Source organism: Oryx dammah, unplaced genomic scaffold (assembly GCF_014754425.2).
Source record: "Oryx dammah isolate SB20612 unplaced genomic scaffold, SCBI_Odam_1.1 HiC_scaffold_7, whole genome shotgun sequence".
NCBI classification, from domain to species: domain Eukaryota; kingdom Metazoa; phylum Chordata; class Mammalia; order Artiodactyla; family Bovidae; genus Oryx; species Oryx dammah.
This window is the reverse complement of record NW_024070191.1, coordinates 25,337,907-25,352,999: the sequence shown is the minus strand read 5'-3', so window position 1 is coordinate 25,352,999 and position 15,093 is coordinate 25,337,907. Positions and strand designations below refer to the sequence as shown.

At 40.3% G+C, this 15,093-nt stretch overlaps 1 protein-coding gene and 1 long non-coding RNA gene across 4 annotated transcripts in view; both read right to left on the bottom strand.

Annotated features, from left to right (window-relative positions):
• Positions 1-15,093, bottom strand: part of RBPMS (RNA binding protein, mRNA processing factor) — a 202,308-nt gene that overhangs the window by 132,144 nt on the left and 55,071 nt on the right. The window lies entirely within an intron of this gene.
• Positions 10,270-11,163, bottom strand: LOC120865623. Its single transcript, XR_005721461.1, has 2 exons — positions 10,483-11,163; positions 10,270-10,419 (listed from the first exon to the last, which is right to left on the bottom strand). It is a non-coding gene; the product is annotated as an uncharacterized LOC120865623 (long non-coding RNA).

Genomic DNA, 15,093 nt, shown 5'->3' with positions numbered 1-15,093 from the left:
CAATGGGGAAGTCCTGTATTTTTAAACGGATAAGACAAATCAAGACTTTCAAGGGTTTGAAACTGCGCAAGCATATAGGTAGATGTGTCTGGACATGTAAGCACTTTGCCTCATTACTAAGAAATTCACCGAGTGCTGTCACACAAAGAGAGGTGGGTACCAGAGGCAAATCAGGAATTTAGGATCTGGATTAGCCTAGATAGGAAACTAGATATCTGTGTGTGTGCATGTGAGAACTTAACCTCATTATTAAGAAATTCACCAAGTGCTGTCAAATACAATATATGGTTGTCAAGTCCTTAGAGGTCAACAGGAAGTTCCTTATAAAGGCAGGAAGCTTTACCCTTTAAACACCCCACCCTGGCTTCTCTAAATTCCTTTAGTTAACTTCTGATGGTTTATCCTGTTTTAATACTGGTTAGCCCATGGGATCCCACTCTTCGTTCAATTACACTGCACTGCTTATGTCATTAAAACAGGAAGATTTTTTTAATGGATACATTAATACAGTACGCTATAAACAGAAGTGTGCATTAATAATACTCTAAAATGTAGTGGTGTGTGTCTATGCTCAGTCATGTCCGACTCTTTGTGACCCCATGAACTGTAGCCCGCCAGGCCCCTCTTTCCATGGGATTTCCCAGGCAAGTATATTGGACTGGGTTGCCATTTCCTTCTCCAAAGGATCTGCCCAAACCAGGGATCAAACCCACACTCTTGTCTCCTGCTTGGCATGCAGATTCTTTACCATTGAGCCATCAGGGAAGCTCAAAGCGCATTTACACTTAAGGTTTTTTTCAATCCTAGAGAGTACCCCCAAATTGTATGTCAAAAAGATCCCTTGGGCCACCCCTAATAATAGACTTTTCCATAGCCTAACGAAATAAAAGCAGAAAATATGAAGATATATAATCAAAATTCTAAAACCTCTCTCTTTTAGCATAGTTTTGGTGATTGTGATTGTTATTTTACAAAGCAGTTCTGTTTAAATTAAAAAAAAAAAAAAAAAAAAGTCATTTTACCTCTCCCACACTACACAGGAAAACTACCCCAGATAGCACCGAGTTATTTATGGTCACTTAAAAGTAACCAGAAATAATTCACAGGAGCAGATTATGGTACTAAAACTATCCAGGGTCTAATGCATTTATTGCTTTTGATATCAGTAACAGACAAACTCCATCTGAGGAACCTGATCCCATTGTCAACTTCAGCTCACAATGCGCCATTATTGTTCAGCTGCTCAGTCGTGTCCGACTCTTTGCGTCCCCATGGACTACAGCCTGCCAGGCTTCCCTGTCCTTCACCTTCTCCCGGAATTTGCTCAAGCTCACATCTGTTGAGTCGGTGATGCCATTTTGCAATTTTGTGAGTTTCACAGTTTCTGTAGTTGTCAGAACCACAATGCACCATAGTTCTAACAGCTACAGAAAGTGTCAAGATTGCAGAAATAAAAAGCTGAAAGCTATGGAGACAAGGTTTGCTTCCCAATGTTTAGTCATGGGAAACTACCCAATATACACCTTTAAATTCTTTGCTGCCAGGTCAGGACGCCTTCAAAATTAAAGTTCTTCCTTACATGACAGTGGTGAGCAACCCAGTAGGTAGCAACAGATGCTAGTATTCTACAGAATGAACTAAATGAGTATTAAATCACAGTACCAGGAGAGAGACATTAGGGAGCAAAACAAGCCACAAATATCCAGATATGGATGATTATGAAGAAGTCAAGTCAATATAACTTTCCAACATGCACTCAATGGGTTAAGGTCTCTGAGCAGTAAAGTTTCACTTTCACTTCCAAAGGTTAAGGTCTCCGGGCAGTAAAGCACACACAGTAAAAACAACACACAAATAGAAGCAAAAAAAAAGATTCATGAGGAGCCAGGCGGCTGTCATTTAAGCCCCACTTCTCCACCTAGCTGCACACCTCCAACCAGTCACTTCACTTCTCCAGTCACAAGTTTCCTCACCTGGAAAACTGAGACAATTCTAGTAATCTCACATGTGGCAATTTAAAATTACGTCCAATCTCTGATATCCCTCCATTTGTCACGCAGAACTTAATTCCTTCGCCCGTCAGTGCGGGCTTCACTTCTAATGAAGAGAATGTGGCCGAAGTGACTTCTAACAACCGGGTCCAAAAAGGCACTGTGGCTTCCTCAGGAGAGGACTCCCGGATCATTCACTCAGTGAAGCCGGGTACCATGACGGTATGTAAGGGGCTCTGTGTGGAGCACGTGGTGATGGGCCAAAAGCCATGCCAGCAAGTCATCTTAGAAGCAGACTTTCCAGCTCTACCCAAGTATTCAGATGACTGCAGCCCTAGGGAAAACTGTCTTGAGGTTTCTCAATTTTATCTTTCAAAGAACCAGTTTTTAGTTTCGTTGTCTGTTATACCGTTTTCCTCATCTCCACTTTATTTATTTCTGCTCTGACCTCTATGATTCCTTGCCTTCTACTAACTTTGGCTTTTATTTGTTCTTCTTTCTTAGTTGCTTTGGGTGTAAGGTTAGTTGCGAGACGGCTCAAGCCAATAAAATTAGAAATGAAAACAGAGAAGTTACAACAGACACCAGAGAAACACGAAGGATAAGAGGCTACTGCAAGCAACTATATGCCAATAAAATGGACAACCCAAAAGAAATAAAACAAATTCTTAAAAAGGTACAATCGCCCAAGACTGAAACAGAAAGAAATAGGAAATACGAACAGACCAATCGACTTGAAAACTTCCAGAAAACTAAACTCTGGGACCAAAAGGCTTCAAAGATGAATTCTATCAAACATTTAGAGAAGAGTTAACACCTTTCCTTCTGGAACTCTTCCAAAAACTGCAGAGGAGGGAATACTCTCAAATTCATTCTATGAGGCCACTATCACTCTGATATCAAAACCAGACAAAGGTACCACACAAAGAAAATTACAGGCCAGGATCACTGATGAGCATAGACGCAAAACCCCTCAACAATACATTAAAAGGATCATGCACCACAATCAAGTGTGATTTATCCCTGGGAGGAAGGGAGGAAAGTATTTTTCAATATCTCTGACAAGGGATTAATTTCTGAATTTACAAACAGCTCACATCCAAAACACAACCCAATCAAAAGATGTGCAGAATAGACAATTGTCAAATAGACAGTTCTCCAAAGAAGACATATAAGATGGCTGGGGGGTATATGAAAAGATGCTCCAGTAAGAATTAGAGCAACACAAGTCAAAACTACGAGATGTCACCTCACACCAGTCAGAATGGCCATCACAAAGTCAACAAACAATAAATGGAGAGGGTCTGGAGAAAAGGGAACCCTCCTACACTGCAGATAAGAATGTAAATTGGTACAAACACTATGAAGAAAAGTATGGAGGCTCCTTAAAAAACTAAAACTAGACCTACCATATGATCCAGCAATCCCACTTCTGGGTACCTATCAGGAGAAAACCACGGGGTGAAAGGATACAAGCACCCCAGCGTTCACTGCAGCACTGTTTACAATAGCCCAGACACCACTGACAGATGAATGGGTAAAGAAGATGTGGTGTGTGTATATATATATACAGTGGAATATTAGTCATTAAAAAGAATGAAATAAGGCCATCTGCAGAAACATGGGTGGACCTGGAGATTATCACACTAAACGAAGTCAGAGAAAGACAGACATTACATGGTATCATTTATACGCAGAATCTTTCTTAAAAACTGATACAAATGAAGTTATTTACAAAACAAAAGCACTTACAGACTTAGAGAATGAATTTACATTTTACCCAAGGGAAGCGGAATGGGAGGAATAGTTGGGGTGTTTGGGATGGACATGTACACACTATCAATAGATAATCAACAAGGGCCTAGTACACAGCACAGGGCCAAAAAAAAAAAATAAAAGAAGTTAATCCATCCTCACGAGAGATCCTGAACTAGATACACCTAGCTAAGCCATGCCTAGGTTTCTGACCCTTAAAAAATGAAATAATAAATGGGGTAAAACTGCATATAACAAAGCTCATGTAAAATGGGGAAATCTAAACAAAATGAGTGGATTGTACCAACCTCAATTTCTCGGTTGTGATATTGTGCTATAATTTTACAGTATGTTATCATTAGAGAAAACTAAGCAAAGGGCATAGGCTTCCCAGGTGGCGTTAGTAGTAAAGAACGCACCCGCCAATGCAGGAGACCTAAGAAGCACGGGTTTGATCCTTAGCTTGGGAAGATCCCCTGGAGAAGGCAATGGCAACCCACTCCAGTATTCTTGCCTGGAGAATCCCATGGACAGAGGAGCCTGGAGAGCCACTGCAAAGAGGTCGACTCAACTGAAGCGACTTAGCACACACACACGCACGCACGCAGGCAAAGGGTACCCAGGGTCTTTCTACATGTACTTCTTAGACCTGTACGTAGATTATTTCAAAGTCAGTTGAGTTAAACAAATTGAACTGCATCTTTTTTAAGACTTTGACATTAATTATATAAACATTAACCAAGAGATTTATATCAGTCGGTGAAACTAAGCAGTGAGGCTAGGCGGTAGTTACAAATTCACACACATTTCTATTTTAAAGCACTATCGCAAGACTGATCTGTTTCCTATTAAGTTTTTAATTGATAAGATTCAGTATTGTAAAAGACATTAGAATGAAATGTGACCTTTTTAAGTGTATTTTACTTAATTTTAACTTTCCTGATTTGTTCAATCACTACCTTTTATATTATATATCTTAGTTACATTCTATTTTAGTATCCCTATCTCATGTAAAATTCATTGCATATGATATGGAAAATAAAAATAACAAGTATAAATTTAAAATCTTTTAAACTACTACCAGGGGAAAAACTTGGAGGGTCAAGCCCAGTGATTTCCGAAGAGCAGAGAAATACATATGCACAGGCTTGATGCCTATGCCCTGGTGGTCCGGTGGTTAAGACTCTGCGCTTCCAATGCAGGGGACATGAGTTCAATCCCTGGTTGGCAAACTAAGATACCACAAGCTGTGCCACATGGCCAAGAAAAGTCATAAGGAAAAGAGAAAAATATATGCATAGGCTATATTTTATATTAACAGGGCTTTGGTGAACTCACCAAGAACTATCCACTTTTCCATACCTGTTTCTACTTAAGAATTTCAGCCCATATTGGTACATACATGAAATACCTCACGACTGAAATAAGAACTTTTAAAACACAATCTATTTTTAATTGATTTGTTTATTTTAATTGGAGGCTAATTACTTTACAATATTGTGCTGGTTTTTGCCATACATTCACATGAAATCAGCCATGGTGTACATGTGCCGCCTGGTCCTGAACTTCCCCCTCCCTCCCCATCCCATCCCTCTGGGTTGTCCCAGGGCACCGGCTTTGAGTGCCCTGTTTTATGCATCAAACTTGAATTGGTCATCTATTTCACACATGTTAATGTACATGTTTCAATGCTATTCTCTCAAATCAGCCCACCCTCGCCTTCTCCCACAGAGTCCAAAAGTCTGTTCTTTACATCTGTGTCTCTTTTGCTGTCTTGCATATAGGGTTGTCGTTACCATCTTTCTAAATTCTATATATATGTGTTAGTATACTGTATTGGTGTTTTTCTTTCTGGCTTACTTCACTCTGTATAATAGGCTCCAGTTTCATCCACCTCATGAGAACTGATTCAAATGCATTCTTTTTAATAGCTGATTAATATTCCATTCTGTATATATACCACAACTTTCTTATCCGTTTGTCTGCCCATGGACATCTAGGTTGCTTCCATGTCCTAGCTATTTAAACAGTGCTGGTACATGTGTCTCTTTCAATTATGGTTTCCTCGGTGTGTATGCCCAGCAGTGGGACTGCTGGGTTGTATGCCAGTTCTATTTCCAGTTTTTTAAGGAAGCTCTACACTATTTTCCAGAGTGACTGTACTAGTTTGCTATCCCACCAACAGTGTAAGAAGGTTCCCTTTTCTCCACACCCTCTCCAGCACCTACTGTTTGTAGACTTTTTAATAGCCATTCTGACTGGCGGGAAATGGTACCTCATAGTGGTTTTGATTTGCATTTCTCTGATTATGAGTGATGTTGAGCATCTTATCATGTGTTTGTTAGCCACCTGTATGTCTTCTTTGGAGAAATGTGTTTAGTTCTTTGGCCCATTTTTTGATTGGGTCGTTTAAAAAACAATATATTTTATGTCAGCTGCTTTCTCTAATTTATAAACTAGTTAGTTTACAGCAAAGCCCAGTGCTAATAATCCATTTTTCCAGTAAGAGAGCAAACTTCAGTGTTTAAGTTTGGATCACCTCCTAGTTTTTCCAGTGGTCAGTTAGTTTAGTCGCTTAGTCGTGTCTGATTCTCTGTGACCCCATGTACCTCAGCACACCAGGCCTCCCTGTCCATCACCAACTCCAGGAGTCCACCCAAACCCATGTCCATTCAGTTGGTGATGCCATCCAACCATCTCATCCTCTGTCGTCCCCTTCTCCTGCCCCCAATATTTCCCAGAATCAGGGTCTTTTCCAATGAGTCAGCTCTTCATAACAGGTAGCTAAAGTATTGGAGTTTCAGCTTCAACATCATTCCTTCCAACGAATAGCCAGGACTGATCTCCTTTAGGATGGACTGGTTGGATCTCCTTGCAGTTCAAGGGACTCTCAAGAGTCTTCTCCAACACCACAGTTCAAAAGCTTCAATTCTTCTGTGCTCAGCTTTCTTTATAGTCCAATTCTCACATCCATACATGACCACGGGAAAAACCACAGCCTTGACTAGACGGACCTTTGTTGGCAAAGTAATGTCTCTGCTTTTTAATATGCTATCTAGGTTGGTCATAACTTTCCTTCCAAGGAGTAAGCGTCTTTTAATTTCGTGGCTGCAATCACCATCTACAGTGATTTTGGAGCCCCCCCAAAATAAAGTCAGCCACTGTTTCCCCATCCATTTGCCATGAAGTGATAGAAACTGCCAATTCCAAATACCGTCAATGTATTTACAAGATGATTTATAATCTCCCAGACCACTATATGTGAACTACCTTTCTAGTGAGATATTTGTTTGGTTTGATAACCACTTATAATCATACCTACTTTCCATTTGTGTGGTCATTTCAATCAAATCAATATTAAGTTCATACATGACTTACGTGTATGCATAATTATGTAAAGGAATGCAGGTCTCAGAAGACTGGGCATGAGTAACAAGCAGGACAATATATGTTGGTTAGAAGTACTGAAAGATTTAACAAATGTCAGAAAAGAAATGATGAGGTTTGAGGTTGAGAAATAGCCTAGATTAATAAAAGCATAATATATGCTTTCCAAATGGATCTAAAATATTTTAGAGTTTCTTAGGTATTTAAGTTGGGTTCCCATAGCACTGTAACTTTTCAATTTCTATGATGAAAGGAAAAGACCACTAAGTTGAGCCTAGTAGTTTAAGTCACGTATCTGCTTCAAAACTAGCTGTTGAGGTCTTGGGCATGACCGCTCTGAGCCTCAATTTCCCTACTTATAAAAGAAAGGTGTGGAATAGTTTACCTCTAGGTCCCATTCCAATTCCAAAGGTTCAGCGAAAGGCAAGGAAAGGATTTGGGTAAAAACATACTGGGGTCAAAGGACATCAAGTCAAGAAAACCTAGGGATTTCCCTGGTGGTCCCGTGGCTAAGACTCCACACTCCAAAGCAGGGGACTGAGCTTCGAACCCTGGGAATCAGATCCCACATGCTGCAACTAAAAAGATGCTACATGACATAAATAAAGATCCTGCCTGCTGCAACCAAGGCCAGGCACAGCCAAATAAATTAAAAAAAAAAAAAAAAGAAGAAGACGATGACGACCACCACTTAGTTCTTGCCATTGAGGACTTCTCAATCAAACCAATGGAGCACACATTTCATTGTTTTTATAAGGACTTTTCAAAAATTGTTTTCTATTTACAGTGATAAAGGAAAATGTCATCGTAAGCCACAAATTTAAAGAATTCACAGACTTGTTATTGCCAAACAAGGTAAACGGGCCCTAGAGTTCCTAATAGGTAAAATTATTTGATGAACTGATAGCAAAACAGTCATGATGGAATCTATTTGCATTGGTTTTTTCTCTTGTGAGAAAGAGTGACTCCGCAGAGCACAGTGTTTAAGGATGCAAACTCTGGAGGCAGACTGCCTGAATTTGAATCCCAGCTTTCACTGTTATTGGCTAAACTATCTTGAGCAATCTAGTAACTAATTAGAGCCTCCATTTCCTCACTGGTAAATGGGAAATAGAATAAAACCTGCTTTATACGGTTGCTAAGAAGATCAAATAAGTGAATATTTATAAAGTATATAGAAAAGCACCTACCACATGGAAAGCATTATGTAAGTTTTTGTTAAATAAGTAAAATAAATATAACCTCTCAACTGCTATCAGGTAATATTTTTTGCTCGCAGGGCAAAAGGAATATTTAAAAATGAAATTATTCAAGTGCAGAACTCAGGACTTCATTTAGTCAGCGGAAGATACTTTGGGGGCTTGCCTGGTCACTGAGTGGTAAAGAATCTGCCTGCACATGGAGGATAGGAAAGTACAATCCCTGGTCCGGGAGGATCCCACATGCCGTGGAGGGGCTAGGACCATGCACCACAAATACTGAGCTTGTGTTTTCGAGCCTGGGAACCGCAACTACGGAAGCCCGCAGGGCCTAGAACCCGTGCTCCACAACAAGAGGGAAGCCACTGCAATGAGAAGCACGTGCTCTGCATCTAGAGAGCAGCCCCTGCTCACTGCAACCAGAGAAAAACCCTCACAGCAACAAAGATGCGGCACAGCCAAAATAAATTAAAACAAAAGAAAACTTTGAAAATTACCCAAAATAGTTTTTCAACAATAGCTATTAAGGAAAAAAGAAAAAAACGCTGAACAAACTGCACACACTACTTAAGACACAAATTTATTGTTGTTTAGTTACTAAGTCATGTCCAACTCTTTGTGACCCCATGGACTGTGGCCCGCCAGGCTCCTCTGTCTGTGGGATTCTCCAGGCAAGAATACTGGAGTGGGTTGCCATTTCCCTCTTCAGGGGAATCTTCCTGACCCAGGGATCGAACCCTTGTCTCCTGCATTGGCAGCCAAACTGAGCCACCAGGGAAGCCCCAAATATTCCATTATTAACAGTGAATCTCCAGAGTGAAAGGCTGCTGTTCACACTACCTCCACTCCCTTCCAGGAACTTCTTGGTTTAACATGTGAATGAAAACACGCATTTCTGATAAAGCATATTTGTAAAAAACACAAAATGGTACAGCTTCCAGAAACCAGCTCTATGTTATCCATTTTGTGACTTTCAAACAGCTCAGGTGGTTCCAAAACTGTTCATCTCCAATTGAGGAAGAATTCTCAAATTGTCAAAACCTGGGGGCATGTGAAGGCTCTTTCACAGTGGACATGACCCGGCCTGTCGGCGATCTCCCTGGAACCCGGTGTGCCAGCCCAGAACACGGGCTAGAATACGCACAGCCAAAACATTTCTCCCCATGCCAGAGTCTCTGTTCTAATAAGACCAAATAAAGATACAACCAACTTTCCAGATTTTGCTGTTCTGTTGTGCCAAAACTTCTCGATCAAATTCTTGGCCATTTCAAATGGCCACAGCTCAGCTATTCAAATGTAACTTATTTGGAGCCTAGTGAAAGAATTTCCTAATGTTCCAAATACAACTGAAGATAAAACGTCATCAGAAAATTAAAAGACAATCTGTGTTATATTGAGCTACAATACACCAATGATTTGAAATCCTTTTAGTGTGTAGTATATGCTACACACTACAAGCAATACATTTCTTTGCTCACCGAAATGGTGTCACAGGCACTATGAGCCCAGGGAAGATGAAAACGGATCTTTAACCTCAAGCTCCATCCATTCAACACTATCCAAGGGTAAGCGGTGCTTGGACATCAGCCCATAACTCTCAGACGACCCCATAAGGCAAACATCTTAATCTGTGCTAGAAAATATCCCATTCATCAGAACACAGTAAAATTTTAAATTATCAGAAATTTTAAAATTTTATTTGCAAAGCCATCTTATGGCTCAAAGATGCTAAAACACAGAATATCAGATACACATACAAATAAAGACAGAGGGATAGGGTAGAGAGGGAGGTAGGAGAGGAGCTCAGAATGGGGCAGGGGTGGGGGGGGAACTCTTGTATACCTGTGGCTGATTCACGCTGATGTATGGCAAAAACCATCATAATATTGTAAAGTAATTATCTTCCAATTAAAGCACATAATTTAAATTTTTTTTAAAAGACACAAACAAAATGAGTCCTTTTCTATCTAGCCTTACAATCAGCACTGCTGAAAGATGCTGCAGCTTCTTCCTACTACATCAAAATTCCCAAGCCTCCGGCCTTCCAATATTCATAATTGTGATTCCTTCCTTTTCTGCAACGCTACCTCCCTGGGCTCTCCTAGGTCAGTCTGAATATCCATATCTTTCACGTTCCTAACTAAAAGTACTTCCCTGGGCTCTCCTAGGTCAGTCTGAATATCCATCATATCTTGCATGTTCCTAACTAAAAGTCTTTTGTTGTATAGTTATTCTTTACTTGAGTAGAAGGCTCACTTCTGGACTTAGAAGCCCAAATCAAGTTTCCTTCCTTCACCGAAGCAGGAGCATTTCGTGACTGCTCCATGACTTCCTTCTTTGCTCAACTCCTGCTGCACTGCTTGTAGCAAGGTCCTATGCCTGATTCCATCTCTAATTGTTTCACAGGCTTTAAGTCTTTTCCAATTAAACTATGCATTCCTTGAGAGCATATACTGTACCTTACTCACCTATCACTACCATCTTCAATTAGGGATCTCGATGTCCCAAGCTGAGGGATTGAAATTTCCTTCTGGAAACATACAGATGACACCCTCTCTTGGGGGAAACCCACAACTGGATAGTATTTAAATTATTTCACAGAAATGCTCAGGATCAATATAAAAGCGCTCCTTTTCTATTAAAAACAATTTAAACCCGTGAAATGATTAATAAAGTAGAAGACACTGAAATCCCAAATTAAATAATATTACCTAACAGTGGATTTACACAAGCAAAACAGATTCAGTGACTTTATGACAGTACCGTGAAGTATTAGATTAATTCTTGTTTAAAGCTCAACATTCGGAAAACTAAGATCATGGCATCTGGTCTCATCACTTCATGCCAAGTAGATGGGGAAACAGTGGCTGACTTTATTTTGCGGGGCTCCAAAATCACTGCAGATGGTGACTGCAGCCATGAAATTAAAGATGCTTATTCCTTGGAAGGAAAGTTATGACCAACCTAGATAGCATATTCAAAAGCAGAGACATTCCTTTGTCAACAAAGGTCCATCTAGTCAAGGCTGTGGTTTTTCCCGTGGTCATGTATGGATGTGAGAATTGGACGGTGAAGAAAACTGAGCACCGAAGAATTGATGCTTTTGAACTGTGGTGTTGGAGAAGACTCTTGAGAGTCCCTTGGAGTGCAAGGAGTCCAATCAGTCCATCCTAAAGGAAATCAACCCCGAATATTCATTGGAAGGACTGATGCTGAAGCTGAAACTTCAACACTTTGGCCACCTGTTATGAAGAGCTGACTCATCGGAAAAGACCCTGATGCTGGGAAAGACTGAAGGCAGGAGGAGAAGGGGACGACAGAGGATGAGATGGATGGCATCACCGACTCAATGGACATAAGTTTGAGTAAACTCCAGGAGTTGGTGATGGACAGGGAGGCCTGGAGTGCTGCAGTCCATGGGGTCACAAAGAGTCAGACACGACTGAGCAACTGAACTGAACTGAATTCTTGTTTTAATGCTTAAGATACAAGGAGCCCTCTTAATCCTAAACTAGTGTTAAGTGTTAATCATTCAGTTGTGACCCCATGAACTGCAGCCCTCCAGACTCCTCTGTCCATGGGATTTTCCAGGCAAGAATACTAGGGTGAGTTGCCATTCTCTTCTCCAGGGTATCTTCCGGATCTAGGGATCACATCCAGGTCTCCTGCATTACAGGCAGATTCTTTACCATCTGAGCCGCCAGACCGAAACTAGAGGTCAACGTAATTTGTTATTCTCTAAGAGGAAAAGGACCAGATTTCTTCAGCAAAGTTCCAAAAGGATGGCACATGAATTATCTAATTATAAGAAAGGAAAGCATAACTCATTTCTCTAACATAGCCATAATAATAAAAATTTATCTGAGGTTAAAGCATTCAAGAGTTAAATGTAAAGAAAAGGAGTTCTAAGAGATGACAAGCCACATATTTAAGCCTCTACCCATACACACAACACACCCACCCCTCAAGTATTTTCTGATGTTTCACCAGGTCTTCCATCCTCACAATACCTGTCCTCTTTATGTTTTTAAGGAACACAGTAGTAGAAAATTACATTAATCTTTAAGTCTGAAAAACAGTATTATGCAGTACTTATTCACATTTCTGACGAAGTTCTAAACCAGTAATCCTGAGCAGCTCTTGGGAGCAACGTACAACATACTGGAGAAAACACAAGGGATGACAAAAAATATAATCAGGAAGGTAATCTGCTTGGGGAAAGATCACCTAATTCAGTGTTTCTCAAATATGCCTGATTACAAGAATGTCTAGAGCATCCAAAAAAATAGGTTTCTGGGATTCTTCCCCAGAAATTGATTCAGCTGACCTGAGGATGAAGCTTTGGCTTCTGAATTTTTAACAAGGAACACAGATGATTTTTCTGATCAGGCACATTTGGGAAACACCAAAGTAACAAGCTGCCACGCCCACAGGAGGGTTTTTCTTGTCTTAAACATCCAAAACAATATTCACTTATGCTTGCTCCCACTGAGACGAGGCTGTGGCCCTTGAAAGTTCCTCACCACTAAGTGCCACACAGGCTTTGGGGAAGACCTGGCTTCATCTTGGACGAGCAGAGACCTTTCAGCCAGGCCCAGAATGAATCCCACACAGGCAGAGAAGAATCAGACCCTTTCTTATGAGAAACTGATCTATGATTATGTTTTATGAGGTACTTCTGCATTTATTTAGGAGGAAAGCACAAAGTCTGCGCTTAAACTAGTGACATAATGAACTTTCAATGTAATTTTTTATTGAAAATAATGTAATAGAATAATTCTGAGACACTCCCTACATTTCTGAAAAGCTGAAAGTAACGGCTGTTTTTAGAAAAGTAGAATATCTGAGAAGCAGATCAAGGAACCAATAGGCAATGATTAATTACTGAGAGCTTACTGCTTGCATGGAGTTGTAAAACAGTATGCATATTATCTCAAAGGAATTTACTAAAATGTAGATTGTGATTCAGCTGACCTAGTGTGGGGCCCAAGATTCTGCTTTTCTAACTAGTTGCCTGGTCCACAGAACAGATGAAAAGGTTCTACAGGAATGACTGCCCAAGCTTTAATGAATGGAAGGGTCACAGGAAGGGTAGGACGGTTGTTAAAAATGAAGCCTTTTGGTCCCCATTACTGGATACTTGATTATGGCTGGGCCCCTGGAATCTGCATTTTTAAACAGGGCCCCAAATGATACTGATAGAGGCAGAACACACGCTGAGAACTACTGCTAGGGAGGTCACAATGAATAAAGTTTGGTATGTCTTTCTGAGGAATATACAGGATAGGGCACAGAAGACATCTGTGCGAACAAGCCATACTTCAAAGCAGTATGAGATACCTGTTAACAAGCACTCACAATCTGCTCCAAAGTTAGGAGATATTGGTATTTTAGAAAGGGAAAGATTTTGAAGTTTTGACTAGCCAACAGAAAACTATTAAGTAGGAAAATAACAGTTTTTAGACCAAAAGCACAAGCAGACCTCATATGACAAAGAAATCGGCTTCCCCAATTCTCTAACAAGAAATGGTTTCAAGCCAAGGTAATGTATCCTGGTATACATTTTGTAGCAGAAAATACTACAAACTTCTCATAGCTGGGCAGGAATTTGAGGCCTTAGAATCCCTTGGTACTCTTCCCCCACCACCCAGGCAACATTACAGATATCAAAGATGATGAAACAACAGGTACTAAACCAAAAGAAATTAAAGAGGGACCAATCCTGTGCAATAAAAGGAAAAAAAAAAAAAAATCTGGGACTTCCCTGGCGGTCCAGTGGCTAAACCTCTACACTTCCAATGCAGGGGACCCGGGTTCAATCCCTTGTCACGGAACTAGATCTCACACGCTGTAACTAAGACCCACTGCAGACACTTTTTAAAAAAGAAAAAAATAAAGAAAAAATTCTTACAGGAGAGGGAGTAGAAGGGGAGAAAAATAATCAATCTAGCTACAAGATCATGTTCACCTACTGTCTGAACAAAGTGCCAGTGTGAAATATCTAACTCCAGCCTGCTGATTCTTCACCTCTCCTCCCCTAACATCTAGCGTTTTAAAATTACAGTCTAAAAAAAAGTAAAATAAAATAAAATTACAGTCTGGATACCTTCTGAGTGGTAATGGCCAGTACAATCATCTCTGCACATTTAACATGAATTACTCATCCCTTCCTGCTTTCCTACTAGACTTAATGAACTGGGTTTCTTGGCCACCTCTTAATAGAGATAAAAGGCCACTGGAATGCCCATATTTTTCATGATAACTAAGCAATGAAGACTAAAATATATTTCTGGCTACTGCTCACTCTTACTGAAGTTCAACTGATGTTGAACTTAGTACAACTTGAATTGACGATCTCTTAGAAATAGGAGTGCAGCCTCGTTGAGGGAGCCCATAGATAAGAAAGATAGTGATATGGAGGAAAATGCACTGGACAGGAAGTTTTGAGTTCTGTGTTCTGGTACTAAACACCTCTGATCACTGCTTCATCCCTAAAAACTGTATTGTCTATGAATGCTCCATCTTTCTAAGGATGCTTGAAATAATAAAGCAACGGAAATCATGATGGAGAAGAAACCTAGAAGCAACCACTTTACAGTGGTTTCAAGCTAATTACTTCCTGAATCAACACTGCATCTAGCTGCCAACTACTGTGCATTCCTTAGAAGATGGGAGCTATTTGTATAGTTATTTTTGGTTTTTAACAACAAATGGGCTGGGTTTTCCCTGATGTCAGTATCAGTATCAGTTCAGTTGCTCAG